Source organism: Drosophila ananassae, chromosome 2R, assembly GCF_017639315.1.
Source record: "Drosophila ananassae strain 14024-0371.13 chromosome 2R, ASM1763931v2, whole genome shotgun sequence".
NCBI lineage: Eukaryota > Metazoa > Arthropoda > Insecta > Diptera > Drosophilidae > Drosophila > Drosophila ananassae.
Genome location: NC_057928.1, coordinates 18,241,233 through 18,253,991, shown reverse-complemented (window position 1 = coordinate 18,253,991; position 12,759 = coordinate 18,241,233). Strand labels below are relative to the sequence as shown.

The 12,759-nt window shown below is 42.0% G+C and overlaps 1 protein-coding gene and 1 long non-coding RNA gene across 3 annotated transcripts in view; one reads left to right on the top strand and one right to left on the bottom strand.

Moving 5' to 3' along the window:
- The window catches only part of LOC6493074, a 41,362-nt gene that overhangs the window by 7,025 nt on the left and 21,578 nt on the right, over nt 1-12,759 (top strand). The window lies entirely within an intron of this gene.
- LOC123257106 lies at nt 6,305-7,159 on the bottom strand. The gene is made up of 2 exons (XR_006507047.1): nt 7,088-7,159; nt 6,305-7,035 (listed from the first exon to the last, which is right to left on the bottom strand). It is a non-coding gene; the product is annotated as an uncharacterized LOC123257106 (long non-coding RNA).

Sequence of the window (12,759 nt, the reverse complement as noted above, 5' to 3'; positions counted from 1 at the left end):
GCAAATTCTGTGCGATTTACTGCGACTTTGCTTTGCTTTTGGTTTTTATTTTGTTTTATTCTCACTTGCCTTTTTCAGGCCATCGATTTTGCTGCCCGACTGCCGCTCTTGCTTTCTTTTTTTTTGCCGGAGAAGAAATGGGAGAAAGTGTGTCAATGAATCGCTGCTGCTCTGCCACTGTCTCTGCATTGTCAACGCTATTTTTATTTATTTATTTTTATTATTATTATCCTTTGTTTAAAGCCCTGCCAGCTGATGATATTTGTGGCTGCCAAATGGGAATGTGGAATACTATGTAGTGTTTTCCTTGATTGAAATATGGTGTTGTTCCTATTTTTAGATTAAATTTGAACTTGTTTTGTGGAATAGTAATGCAATTATGAAAAATATAATAATACAGTATATAGTAATAGTACATTGTAGTATGTACTATAAAATTTTGACTCTCAAAATCTCATCTTTCCATGTACTTTTTAGCGAATATTTTCACTATTTCGCAACCGATTCATTACCGGAATACCATTTTTTAATCAGTGTTCTAATCTCTTTTGATCTGTATGCAAGGATACAAAAAAAGAAACCAAAAAATTTTCTCTCCATTTTTAGCCAAAAATCATGATGGTATCCCTTTGAAAAATTTCGAAAAATGGGTCAAAAATTTTATGTTTAGGTTTGCATTGAATATGAAGCTACTTGAAATTCTGAAATCGGGAAGGTATAACATTTGTTAATCTGGCAAGTATTAGTCGAGTTATGCATATTTTTCCATTTCGAAGATCGACAAAAACTTTCCCAAATATAGAATCCTGCCAATAATTATTTTTGCATCCACACAAGCACTTATCGAATTCATTCATTAAATATTAGAAAATATGTCCGTATATATGGAATGGTAATTCATTTGGCATCTGGAACCAATTTGTTGTCTAATTTAATGAAATGATCAGCCAGGAGAGGCCTTTTGTGTACCGTTGGCAACAATATTTGGTCAATTCCTAGCAACTGATTGCATTGATTTCTCCATTTCCTACGTCCTACGTTGCGTATACGCAATGAGATCCATAAAGGCGGTCCATTATGTATGCCAGTCACAGACAAACACCCTCGCTTATACACACACCCTCGCATATACATTTATCCACATACATATGTAAATATTATGATCCATAGGAGAAGAGAACCGGGCCAATAAAATGCAATTGCAAATTTATACAAATGTCTTCGAATTATTATTGTGGCATAAACGAGTTCAGGATACGTTTTCCTGTCGTTCGTCTCATTGTCGTCTCCTTAGTGTCCTTTGTGAGGCTGTTTGTATGAGTGTGTGTGTGTGTGGCAATTTCAATTTAATTGTCGTATCAATGTGTGGGTGTATCTGTGTGTTTGTGCTATTTTGTTTGGACTTTTCTGATATGAATTATGACCAGCAGAGGCAAATGCCGTCTTTCCCAGCTTCGTTATCCCGCCAGCCATCCTGCCAGCTCCTTTGTGTTTTGTCCTCTGTTATGTGTTTATTTTTATTTGCCCGAGGATTTGCCCTTAAAGACTTTGTGTTAATGGCAGGCATATCCCTATTACGTATTTCCTGTTGGATTGTCCTGGCACGTTCCGCAGAAAGTTTGCCATAATAAAGGCCATCAGTTCAGTGTTGTCAGAGAGAATATTTTCAAGCAAAAATAATATATATAAAAATATATCATAATCCTAAAAAAATTATTTATTTCTGTTAAGTGTTATCGATATTTATCGATTACTCGATTACAGTTAATTACTCCATAAAGGACAAAGGATACATAATTTTTTTATAATACTCTTTAACTTTTTAGTCAATTCATTTACTCCCAAATACAAAACAATCTTTTGTAATATTTTTGTAACTTCCATTTGACTGATTTTTCCAGTAATTGGCAGCACTGTTTCAAAACCTGTTTCGTCCTGAAATCCTCTGCACCAGCTGCCCCATTACGCACCACAAAGAAGCGAAAAAACAACAAGCTGGGAATGAGAGAAATTTTCTTTTAAACACAAACACAAATACAAATATCCACAGTCGCACAAATAAACAAGTTTTTCTCCGAGGCATCTGCCACATTGCCTGCCCCATCCCCCAACCCCCGGCCAGGACCTTTTATAGCCACAAAACAATTTGCTTTTTATTTATTATTACACAAGGCTCCCGAAACCGAATCGAAAACAGTAGCATCTACAGAAATATTTATTTATTCGGTTATAAAATAAGCTCTACTGAATTTACAATCGAATGGCGGAATTTTTTTTCAAATGAAACCGAATAAAATGAAAACGATTGCATTTAAATCGAAATCAACATGCGGAAATTTACGTTATGCAAAGTAATGCCAGATATACACCACTGTCCGCTGCCCAGTCTGTTCAAATCTACTTATATACGCATAAATATTTATACACAAATATATACATATAAGCTATGCTTTGCCGAGGACTATGGTGCAAACATCATTGCCTCAACTGGCGACCGCCCTCCTTGCTTGTTGAACTCGTTCCGGAGTCATAAAGTTGGTCACATTTAAATTAAAATTCAACTTTCGCACGCCCCGAGTGGCAGCAGATGCACTGCAGCAGGTGGAGGCGGTTTTTTTGGGGGTTGCCAGGACCTTTCTTGGTGCCTCCTGGCCATAATGAGGCACTGCTCTCAAAGAAAAGTTATGTTTTCCCTGCTAATAGTCATTAAATGCTTGCTAAAATGTTTAACTTAGACTCGAAGGAAAATGCAGGCCTAATTACCAACAAATTATGGACTATCTAGATCCTAGAATTACGAGATTCCCACTCAGATTATGCTAAAATGCCAAGAATCCAATTTGTGATTATTGCCTTTAGATTAAGGAAGGAAAATCTATGCTAATGCTATGCCATTATCGTTCGGGCCTCCAGAAATACCTAACCACCTTTAAGACGCACCGATGTGGGTCGCCCACCACGACTGCCCCTCGTCCTCGCCACGTATCCTTGCCCAAATAAGCCGCCTCGAGTGGCGGCAGTGCAATATGTGGCATAATAGCCTATCCAAAATCGATTTGGGGCAAAGCAGCCTCTTGAAAAGGAACCTACCTCGCTCAAGCCCCCCTACATGGCGCATATATAGTTGTGTCCCAACCTGCCACGCCCACAGTTTCATTAAATGCATGCTTAAAAGTATGCAACGCTTATTTATGGCCACATTTTTGCGTATGCGTGTGTGTATGTGTGAGTATCTGTGTGTGCTTAAATCTGTGTCAACGGCAGCTGCAACTACCGCACCACCCCCTCCTTTATACCAGTTGCATATTTTTTTACCCATTGTTGCTGCAGTTTCATGTTGTTGCGGTCCGTGTTGTTGCATGTCGTGTTGACATTTTTGCGCCGCTGACATTTTTTTTGTTACCGCCGCCGCCACTACTACGTCGTTGCAGTAATTCATATTTCACCTCAAACCCAGTATTTCCGTATGAAAGTTATCAGATGCAGTCACCCGGCACGACAACAGTAAAAAATACAAATTATGCGCAATTAAATTAAACACAACCTGCGTACTTTTCACTAAGAACAGTGCGAATTAAATGCGAATGCAAAAGAGTCCCTACCACAGGGATATTTATTCTCATTTAAGGTGCAATTATTGAAGCTACAGGAGCGGAAAATGAATTTCTTTGAGCACAAGGGCATTATTAAATAATACTCGAATAAGTTTAATCAAAAATGCAGAATATTATTCCATGGAGAAGCTGCCATTCCATACATATTTTATTTCATATTTCATATATATTTCGAAGGGCTTTTGTTACAAAAAAGTATGTGAAGCTTAACGGAGGTTTAACATATTATTTAAGAAAAAAAAGCTATAGTTTTTATGCATTATAATATACCAGATGCTTTTTAGCTTAAATTATTTTTAATTTTTTATGCCAATCTATAAACTTTAGTTTGCCAGAAAAGAGCACTTCCGAAAGTTTGAAACTTTTCTGGAAAAATGCAACCCAAATCGATGGCATAATTCTCAAAGTGCGAGAACAAAGAGCACGAACAAAAAACGAGAATGTTGAAAATAGCAATCAGCATATGCAGAAATGAATGGAACATAAATCCAGCAGCCACCCACCGTGCCAGCGTGCCACCTTGCCACATTGCTGAATTCCTGGCCAGACTGTCGCTACCTTTTGCAGTTATCCTTTTGGCATGCCTCAGCACCTTGCCAGCTTCTGGATTTTTTCTTTTCGGTTTGAAAACAAAAGATCCAGGCAGGCACAGCTGAAGGATACGGCTCTCTCATCAGGAGAAAAAAGGATCCAAGCAGGCGGAGTAAAGTGGCGAAGTACTTGAAATGCAATGTGCACGAGGACGATGACGAGGGCGATGACGATGGGCGAGTGAGAAAGGAGGCAAAGGATATGCAGCCACAAAGCAAACATATTTTCGTTTTAAGCGCTTCGGCGGCATAAGGGAAAACTCATTAGAGACCAAGATGCAGACTAAAAGGCAGAAAGCTCAAAAGCCTGAATGCAGGCAAGGCATAAAGGCAAGAGCAAGGATATGAAATTGAAAATTTATAATATCCGTTCGGCGAGGAAGGCAGAAGACGGAAGGAGATGGGCTGGAAACTTGACTTCAATTTCTGTTGATGTTTTCATGCGGCAAGTTATCTATAGATTGTAGTATATGAAGTGCCCTCGAGGCGACACAGGCTAGGGTAAAATGAGGGATCTCTTATTTTATTAAAAACTTAACAAGCAAAAAAGCTGCAAGGGAGCTAAAAGCCAAGACATCAGCCATTAGCCCATTAGTCGTCCTGTGTGCGAGTTGTCTCGTCGGCAGTTTCCGTTTCCTTGCAGCACGGCATTAGCAACACTCAAGGACACTTTTGCCGAGCGGAAGCAGACGAGCAAACTTGCTGCCAGCAACCTCTTTGCAGAAAATCCAACATTAAGTTAATTTGCAACGTGCCCAAGGATAAGCACCAGCCGAGATCCCCGCCAAGAGCCCAGAAAAGCATGCTATAGTCTTCCCATCGATGAGGTAATTCAACGCTGATTTGCTCCGATTGGCAGTGCAGTCACGGGTCCTTTCCTCACGACGAACAACAACACGAACGACCTGCATCGGCGAATGGCTTCCTGCCGTCATCCGGGGCCCAGATGTCCTTGATTAGGCCATCACACACAATGAGCATTCTGGGCGGGGGCGTCTTTGCGACATTATGTTGCAAATTGCAGTGCCAGTTTGTCACTCTCCTTCGGATGAAGGTGGTGCATAGGACTTTGAGGAGATGGAAGTTCTTTGGGCTTTCAATCAAAGTTTTCAAACTGTGCTTGATAATTGTAGTTGCATTAAATCCTGCGAATTTGTAAGAGAATATTGAATAGAATATTAAGATTTAAAAAATTTTTACTTAAAGCCTTAATTATAAACATTGTAATTTATTGCAATGTGTGAGACAAAAGTCATTGACAATTATCAGTAATCTTCTTTTCACTCAAAAATTCCCTCGTTAAAACAAAGACCAATTTCCATCTTCAGATCCTTCCCAATAAGTGCTATAAAAACAGCCCTTTGTTTCGAATTCATTTTCGTTGACTTTTGTTAATGCCTGCTGACAGTTATGACTGACAGTTGCCGTTGTTGCAGTTGCAACATTCTGTTCGCGGGACACAATTACGACTTCCGCGGGAAATTATCCATTAGGTTGATTACGGTGATTAAGGGGTCATCCTCCCGCTGCCTCCCGCTGATGAGCCTGATGCGCTTGATGCGCCTCCCCGTCGCTCCATGTTTCGCCCTGTCTGTTTACCCAACTGCGCCAATTGGGAAACGGAACGTGGCCAAATTAGGACAAGACGGTGGACAGAACACGATGCTGCTGCCTCGAATGCAGTTGCAACAACAACAGCGCTTCTGATGCGGAAGTGCCAACGCAAACGAACTAACCAAGAGCCACTTACTTACGGCCAAAAGCCACAGAAGGGGAGGAGAGTGGATGCCTTCAGATCTGACAAGCTGGCCAAGATCTGGCTAAATAGAGACTCTTGCTATATTTTTATTTACACAAAAACAGGTTAAAACTTTTTATCTTATTTGGGATTTGTTTTTCTTATTTAATTTCTCAAAACAACTTCTACTTTAACTCATTTTAGCTTTCTACAAACAGAAGCTAATAGACTAAAGAAAATATGCAGTCCTTTTTCTCTCGACTTCCCCGAAAACTTTCTGCAAACTACTTTTAAACTTAGAGGTTTTAAGCCTTTAACTAAAATGTACATAAGTATGAGTTTGAGTTTAAATGTTCTGAATATTTAAAGCAAAGGGTATAATGATTTTATTCAGAGCTTAAAATATTATTTTAGCCGCTATTACTATTATTATTTTGACAACACTAGCTGGTGGTTTGCCGCTGAAAAGCCCCGAAGAAGGCGACTACACGCGCCTTTTGCTATTTACTCGGTGGAAAAAGCGGGTTAACGGAAGTTATGCAGGGAAGGAGAACAGGAGGCTGAGAGAGAAATGGCTGCCCGCGGGGCAAGCTGCAACTTCACTTCTCCCGAAACTCACACACACACATACACACAGAGTGAGGTTGCTCCTCCATTTTGTTATGCACGCCGCTTCACACTTCCTGCTCGGCAGGATGACTCCTTTTCCCACATTCCACCCCTTGGGCGCCTTATCAAGTGCCATTTTTCATGCAATGTTGACGTCGTCCTAGGCGTCGTCCTGGTAGTCCTAGTCGTCCTTCTAGGCATCGTCCTAGTCGTCGCTTTGTCAAACCACGAAGTTATCCATGGAGCCGTGAGCATATTGTCTTGTATTCTTGGGCGGGTGTTGGGGCGTTTGGGTGTTCTGGGTGTTAGATGGGCGTGCCAAAGTTCCCTCTTATCCTTTTTTATCACACATGCAGTGCAGTAGCTCCTGGACCACACAAAAGCCAGTTGGAACAGCGGGCGGTATCCCAGCTGGCTGAGAAGTTCCCCACCGAGTTGGCTTTATTGTCTTGGCCGCACGCAAAAGTGGGCTTTGTCCTTCTGTCTAAAAACATTGAAAAAAATTTATGAAAATTATGTTTTAAATTCATTTTTACCCTATCCTTTATGAATATATTCTACAATTTAAAATTTAAGCTTTCAATGAAAATACCAAAAAGTTATCGATCTTACAGTGTTGGAAAAGCGTTAAGGACCAAATTATTGCTCATCACTAATTACCATAAGGAAAGGAAACCATTTTTTTCAAAAACCGGAGCTTAGCTTTTAAGTTTTGAAGAAAGATTTTATTTAATAAAAAATTTATTTAAACTAAAAACTAAAATAAAGTTTATGGCTTTAACTTTAAGTGCATTTAGTTGCCACATAATTATTTCTAACTTTTTGGTAAATCTTCTTCCATTTCTTTCAGTAATACTGATTCTAAAATCCCTACATTTGTTCTCTCTTCGAACTGACCAGCCCATCGCCTCCTGATATTTCTGGCAAAAATCAATGAAATAATCTCCGGCTAATTGGTTGAATGGACAACTTTTTCCGGCGACTCTTTCATCGTTTCCTCTGCAGAAAGCAGAAAACAGAAAGCGAATGCCCAGTTGGGTCCTTTTCCAGCATTGTTCCGGGACCGGGGCTGACCTCTTTAAACCTGTCGCCAGTGCAGTGGACCCCGGAATCCCTCGAGTTGCACTGCATCCACTCGGATGTGCTTTGCATGCTCCAGTTATTCTCCAGTCCCCCACTCCTGCCACTCTGCAGTTTCCATTCAACACTCACCACAACTTTGCCTGCAACTCGAATGAGTTCTATCAGCACCTGGCGGCCTGGCTCGGCTTGCTAGTTCAACTTTTAGCATTAAATATGTGGCCAGGAGGTCTCGCAACTCCACCAGCCAGGTTTATGGAAAAATATTACACGGAGATTTAAGTTTTTGAGATCTGGCGCTTAGCCGCCATTTACCTGAAGGGTTTTTGGGGGCATGGGGTGCTGTTGACAGTCGGTTCGGGCCGGGGGCATGCCCCTCACTTGGCCATTGTTGGGTTGCTGGGGCTGCCGGAGCTGACACAGATATTATTGTCTGAAATCGTGTGGTTGTGCCTCTGTTTTCCCTCCCGAAAGCCCAGACGGCGACTTCCTCTAAAATATATTTTCCGCCATTTTCGCTTCTAATTTAAGTGAAATGCTGTTTCGCCATTGTGGCTCCTATTTATGCATATTTATGTGAGCTTTGTGGTTTCCGCATCTGCATGTAGACTTGTCGTATTTTTATATTGTGATGCTAGCTCTCTTTGCTTCCCATATTGTAATTTTTGCATTGTAATTACTTAAAGTGTTCTTTATGATAGGAACACACTTGTCAGATGTATCTCATGTCGTGGATAGATTTATTTGGACTACCAAAATCCGCATTGATAGTCCTGTCAGGATGCAGTTCTCCTCGACAGACATGCGTGGGAAATTGCACAGGTGATGTCTTAGGACGTCTGTTGGATTTATTTGTGTCTTTGACAGATCCTGTTTACCTGGCAGAACGAGCACCGGAAATTGTTTGCTTCTTGCCTACAAGCTGGGTTTTCTGGAAACTTTATTTGACACATTACTCTGGCAGGATATGAAGATTGAATTCGTGAGATGTATTAAAGGCTTAAACTTTATTTCCTTCTTGGAAGAGTAATGTGTTTAGCCAGAAAAGTGCAATTTTATAGGCTTGATTCTCAAATTTATTTATCTAGAGTTGATTTTATATATTTATTATGTAAATAAAGGCCAGAGAATACTATTTTAAATACAAAATAAATCAGCAAACTCTAGGGAATAAAAGTTTAGTTTATAGTAATTAATGACTAAGCTTAAGGCCAAGTTGAAAGCCTTTCTTGAATGCAGTTGAAGAGCTCCGCTTTTCTGCAGTTTACGAAATTTACGACCTGCAGACCAAAAGAGACTTCCCTTTCAGTTAGTTGTGCGATGTTACAAAGAAATTCATGGCTTGGCATTTCCGCAATTTTGAATGCCATTTTATTGCCATAATTCAGGCGCCTTGTTGTTGGCGGAGATGTGCTGACCACAAGCCGCCTGGCCGGGCCCTGGGCGCGTCAAGCTGAGTTATAGCCACCGATTGCATCTCCACACCCATGCCTCTCCCACCTCGGAAGCCCTCTAAACTATATAGAGGCCAAAATGGAACTCGCAATGATTGCGTGCATGCGTGCGTGAGTGTGTTTCCCTGATTGATGGCTCCACTTGGCGCTAACTAAACGGATTCGTGTCACCCCACCCCCATACCCCTTGCCAATTTCCCCATTATGCCACTTGGCCAGAAGATGCGGCACAGCCGTTTCTGGTAAATTGCTTTAGCCATCTTCCGTCAAACGCTCCTGCGTCTATGGACTGCTGGTGTGATGCCTTTTTTCATCCATTTTGGTGCTTAAATTTAATTTCCCCTGCGCCGGCAGAGACGTTTTTGAATTCGGTATTTGCATTTTCCGGTAGGAGGACGAAAAACGAGACGAGCCTCGACTGTCGAGAGTCGAGAGGCGAAGGCCCAGTTTCCTTTTGGCTCAGTTAATGAGCTGAGTGAGTACTTACACAAAATTAAGTGTTGTCCCACTTCAGTCTTCAGCTGAGTTGGCAAAAGCGAGGTGAGGTGACTCTCTCACACACACACACACACATGGACACAAAGGAAATGGAAAAGCAGCGCACAACACAAACAAGAAGTTGAAGAAGGAAAAGCCTCGTCCCCATTCTCATTCTCCTTGCCGTTCTCCAACTTGAAGTTTCTTTTTCTCCGCTGCCTTCTGTGTGGAAATCATCATAAAGTTGGAGATAAGTTTTCTCTTTTCATTATGAAGAAAAAAAAAAAAAGAAAATGGAAAAGAAAATACGGAAAAATGGGCAGTGGTTGGACAGAGACGTGGGACAGCCAAGGCAGGGGTGGGGCATTGGGGAATAGGTCGCAACGCGACAGGAAACAGGCTTCAGCGACAGGCGACATCAGCAACAACAATTGCAAATGTTTGTTGTCGTACATGCGTGCGGCAGGTGGAGGGGGAGTGGAGAGTACACTGGCAAAAAAAACTAAGAAAGGGAATATTATTTCTATTAAATATATTAATTTTTTGAGAAGAAGATAGGACTTAAAAGAACTATTAACCAATAATGAAGAACTAAGTTACTGGAATAGAATTTTTAATAACAACTATATAATAGTAATAATATTTTTTTCCCAAATTTGAAAGCCAAGAAGGAGCCATCCTGAGAGTTGGGCGCAAACAAGTTTTTGTTGTTTGCAGCCTGTTGGGCTGACAGTTGGGCCTGGGACCGTGTTTCGAGTAACTTGGCCGGATTTTTGGCCCGTGTCATGGCAAGCTGATGCCCGAGAAATTTACAACATTTTAGGGCAGTTTACAACACTGGCTGGCAGAAGGCTCACCGACTCCAACACCAACACCAATACAAGCACACTAACACACACACTAATTCAATAAATGCACGTGGATAGAATGCAGGACACGTCGTAGCCCAAAAAGTTGACATAAATCTGCATAAAATATTCGCATACGTAGAAGCTTCCATCAGCAACGACACCAGCCGAAAGTAGGAGGAGCTTAACTGGCATGTTTGCCACAAAATTCTGGCAAAGAGATGGGGGGGGGGGGGAAGGTCCTGTGCCACGTCCTGTGCTATCATTGCAACTGCCGGCTGGCTGGATGGCTGGATAGCTGGCAAGTCCTTGACGCAGGTCCTTTGCCGAGCATTATGCATGACAGCCATTGAGAAATCTGTAAAAATTATGCAAATACATTTCACCAATCACTTAACTGCGGAATGTGGAGGCGACGCTGTCGGAGGGGGCACTAAAGGATGTCGGAGGATGGCAGGAGCCGGTTAATGCATGACTGGAGTAGCTTCCTAAGTCTATGTGTGTGTGTGCGGGTGTGCTCCTAAGGACTAAGGACAAGCATTGAACTCTATTGCCAGGAGAGGAAAAATGCGTGGGCACAAGAGCAGATGCAGACATCACCGAAAAAGCAAAGGACGAGGGATGAGTTGGCAAAAAGTCTTCATCCTGTCCGCGATGAATTCGTTGAACTCTGGCGGACCATCGTTAACCTGCCAAATGTTTGCCTTCCATTTATTCGTCGATTGTGTGATCAGGAAATGTATTTAAATAAAGCTTTTTTGCAGAAGATTTAAAAGGAAGAGCATCCTTGAATGACTGAAATCCTTGCCCGAATTTAAGAAACTTATAACCTTTTCAACCTGCTAATTACCAAAGGACATGAAACATATTGAAATTCTTGTTCTGAAAATTGTTCACCCAGAACTTACAACAAATACCCACCCATTGCTGCTCATTATCCTGGCCAGCTCCCTTCCCTCGCCCCGCTAACTGACAGCCAACAGGACGAATGGGTAAACAAATTCAAGGCGAAATTGATGACATGGCATGCCAAGCAAACAAAGCACACACACACATCGTATCCTTAAGCCACACACACACGCCAGCTGGTTGACATTGCCGCCCTTATCGCGCTGGGAAAGTCAACGTTGAAGGAAAGCAGTTCCTTCCCCGGCTCCTTCCCAGGCTCCTTTCTGACAATTTTTACAGAATTTGGATTAAGTGGACTTTGCTGTCGACATGCTAGTGGAGTTTTGACGAGCAGTAGGCTGACACTGAGAGAAAATTTTTACTAATTATGTATATAGGACTTCAAGCCATAAGAAATACTGCTTAATAGCCATTCTAACCAGTCCTAAAATGTCTTAATTTTCTTGCAGTGTAAAGTACCTGTGAGAGGCCAGAGTTCTTGGAAGTTTTCCCCCAGTGTCCTGCCACTGTGTGGCTTTGCATGCCGATGTGTTTGGCGAGGAAAGGTGGAAATGCGGTGGGAAAGCGGAGGGGAAAATGAGGCAAGCGGAACTCGGTCGATGGGAGCGAGTTGACATTTCCTTGGAGTCCTTTGGCTTTGCCCGGGCAGCTGCAAATATTTGCTTACGTGTCAATAACCCGTCCAGTGATTTATTTCATATTTGGCCTGTATGTGAGTCGTCCTGCCAAATAGTTTCCACATTGGTGACGCGCTGCGGCTGTCATTGACATTTGATATTCATTGTCAGTTTTGTGTGTGTAGTTCGCCGTTGCGAACCTCCTTTTATACCTTTTTCATCGCTCCTTTTTTTCATCGTTGTCGTCGTCGTCGACGTCGGTGGCTTCTATACATTTTTCATGGCATACTTATGAGGGCAAAGGCCCATCGGCAGACGCTTTTGTCCTTAAAGCCACATAAATTGTCCTCAAAAGGACGAAAAGGAACGGAACGAGACGGGCAAGGTGCTTTGCAGCTGTTCGGGGCGAAAAATGTTCAATCAAGCGTACGGCTCCTTATCGTCCAACTTTATCCCGAAATTTTAAGGTGTGGGTTTAAGGATATACGTATTAAATATATGTGCGAGTATGCATCATCATAACCTGGGCTGTCTGCAGCTTTGGCTGGGATGAAAAAAAAACACTCCCCGCCTGATTTGATTTAAACGTTTTACTTGCCTCCTTGCCACAGACACTGGCGGCGTGACGGAGTGGCAGGAGGGACGAACAGTCGGGACAGGAGTCCGCGATTCTGGAGATCCTGGCATTTTCGACATGGTTTATTCATGCAGCAGTCGCATTATGCAAATAGCTCTCGGCACCCCCGACAGAGGCACTTGAAATTTGATTTTTTTCCTCAATTCCTATTTCGATTTTTCTTTGCCATTTGTTGCAAATTCAGCT